Raw genomic sequence first — 3,134 nt, 5'->3', positions numbered from 1 at the left:
TGGGGAGGGAAATGATAGTAGGGGGAAAACAAAGGAGGAGGTAACAATGTTCGCTACAAAGCGTACTCATTACCCTACTCATGTAACTGTAACCCCTCTGTGCAACATATATATATAGAGAGAGAGTGAAGCCAGGCACTGGTGGCTCACAGCTGTAACCCTAGCTACTCAGGAGGCTGAGATTTGAGGATCGCAGTTCAAATCCAGCCCAGGCAGGAAAGTCCGTGAGACTCTTATCTCCAATGAACCACTAGAAAACCAGAAGTGGCACTGTGGCTCAAGTGGTAGAGCACTTGCCTTGAGCTGAAGAGCGCAGGAACAGTGCCCAAGCCCAGAGTTCAAGCCCCATGACCGACAAAAAAAAAAAAAAGTATCTCAAAGAGTACCTCAAACTTATGATCCATAAATACTTAGATTTCTACTTTCTCTGTGCCTAGATACATGGCATTTATGCCATCATTCCCTAAAGAGTATCTTATTTGACATTACTAATGACTTTATAATGTTTGCCTTACCTCTAGGAATATTTCCCAGTTGTTCAGAGTTGGCAACAAAGAAAACCTTACCATTTTTTCACTTTCACTCTGAAGAAATAAGGAGAGAGGAAAAGGAAGCATAGTAAGTGTTAAGGAAGAAACACTGGCAAGGGCAGAGAGGAGAAAGGATAGAAATGTTTGCGAAATTGGAACTGTACCAGTTTGGCTGCACTGAGATTGCAGAGACAGAGAGAGAGAACTGAAACAAAGATAGCATGTGGCCTATTTGCGGGAGTCTCCAAATGCCTACACAGAACTACATTTACTAGGCTTCTTCCTTTAGCTAAACTGTACTATTTCTCAAATTTTAAACTTTTTTTTCCATTTCTGCATATTAAGTACAAAATATCTATAATAGAAACAATATCCTACTCTGTTCAATTACCCTATTGGAACCTTAACTCTCTACCCTCTCATGTCCATGCTACTAATTCATTTACTGATTAATGATTTCTACCATGTGAGTTCTGAAACTATTAATTATATCTGTACATGTTTGTCTAGATTGTAAATTCCTTAGAACAATGTTCTCCTATTATAACAGATTATTTTAACAAGAGATTAAATTATTGTCAATAGTTATATGGTGAGCAGTTCACAGAACCTTGAATTTGGATCCGGAACACAAAGAATTTAAAATTTCATGGGTCTGGCACTGATCCTGACATAGTCTTCTCCATATGAATGCTTAAATGCCTTCTACTCTCATGGCAAGAAGGAAAGTTTACATACTAGCCTTACAGGTAGCTTACACTTTTGAATCCAGAAGTAATACAGTCATAGCAGAACAAATGCAGTTGAATCCGAAAAGAAGCAGCAATCTTTGAAAATCTGATGGGGAGTCTTGAGATCAATCTTATAGGATCTAGAGTTCAAACAAGCGGTTAAAATTGAGTCACAATTCTAAGTCTAGAAAAGTCCTCTATTGTATGTGGGAATCAATGTGAGAATTGACAAAAATCCCTAAGAGTTTACTTAAAGATCAATAAATATATTCATGAGATCCTGATGTATCTGAAATAGTCTGAAAAGGTCACTTTGTAGCTTCTTACATTTTATAGGGGGAAAAAGTCAACTAAAATAGAAATCCACTGAAACACAAGTTATTATCACACCAAGATTCATGTGATCTAGGTTAAATCACAACTATGTGTAGAGATTTCTCTCATTCTACAAAAAGGAAAGCATATTTTCTCCTATGCACTTCTATTTATTTCCAAGCATTCCATTGTACATATTTTCCATTTTATAAATAAAAAATCATAAGAAATAAAGATTATGAAAGGATTTTTTTCAATTATGTGTAGTTAAATATCTGCACATTTGATCAATGGAAATTTCCAAATTTACAACTAGACCACTCATAAGAAGTAATCATCAATCTTAAAGTTCTCCTTTTTTCTTCTTTTTCTGGCCTTAGCTTAGGCAATGATTAAGTCATAGCTATTTATAGGAAAACAGAGAAGTCACAAGCGTGATTCTAGATTGATTCATGTAGGCTGGACCTGGCCTATGCTGAAGATTGACTAAAGCTATGCAATTAAGAAAACTGCTTGCATACCCAGGGCAACCAAAAATGCTCAAGTGGAAGATTTTATGAGTTTCTCATAGAATGAGGAATGCCCACCTATCACAACACAAGAGGAAAGCCAGGGCTCAGCTTCATAGGCTCTATGAGAATACTCACCTACCTTACAATGATAGGGAACAAGGGAGCTCCATCATTTTGTTTGTCTTATGGATTAAGTTAAATGCTGTGCCTCACCAGAGTTCATTGCCTAACCTCAGGTTCAGAATAATAGTCAAATTTGTATCCTAACATCAAAGAAAAATTATCTGCCAGAACATAAAATCTTTTATCTCACCTTGGCTATGACTTTACCAATGTTTTCTCCTTATGTCAATTGTCTAGTCTTAGATCTATGTGCTATAATGAGTGGGGCACAAAGATGAAATTATATGGGCCTATTATCTGATCCAACGAGAATGTTTTCTATTCCCAAAGTTCACCATATGCAACATCCCAAGATGTAAGGCCTCATCTGAACACTGCACTTACCCTCCAACAAAAATTCTTCATGACACAGCCCAATGTTGCAAGTCAAACATTAAAGCTCTACGTTATAAACATGTAAAACCTGTCAGAGATATATGTCAGTTGACCTGATACAAGGTCAATGTCAAGATTGTCCAAACAATATGTTTTAGCTGTGAGGCGCTAGCCTTGAGCTGAAGAGCTGAGGGACAGTGCCCAGGCCCAGAGTTCAGGCCCCACGACCAGACCCAAAAAAAAAAAATTCTTCATGATACAGCCCAATGTTGCAAGTCAAACATTAAAGCTCTAAGTTATAAACATGTAAAACCTGTCAGAGATATATGTCAGTTGACCTGATACAAGGTCAATGTCAAGACTGTCCAAACAATATGTTTTAGCTGTGAGGAGCTTAGCTCTGAAGCCAACTCTTAGAATTGTTCTTTACCATTGATACAGGATTAATCCACCTTGACTCAGCCAAATGTGTACTTGTCAAATTAATAGTTAAAGAAATCTATATGATTAGAGAAACCACCATCACACAATAGAAATAACCTGACTCT

The sequence above is a fragment of the Dipodomys spectabilis genome, unplaced genomic scaffold (assembly GCF_019054845.1).
Source record: "Dipodomys spectabilis isolate Male_0828 unplaced genomic scaffold, ASM1905484v1 ptg000006l, whole genome shotgun sequence".
In the NCBI taxonomy this organism is placed as follows: Eukaryota; Metazoa; Chordata; class Mammalia; order Rodentia; family Heteromyidae; genus Dipodomys; species Dipodomys spectabilis.
The sequence above is the reverse complement of the archived record's forward strand: the minus strand, read 5'-3'. Positions refer to the sequence as shown.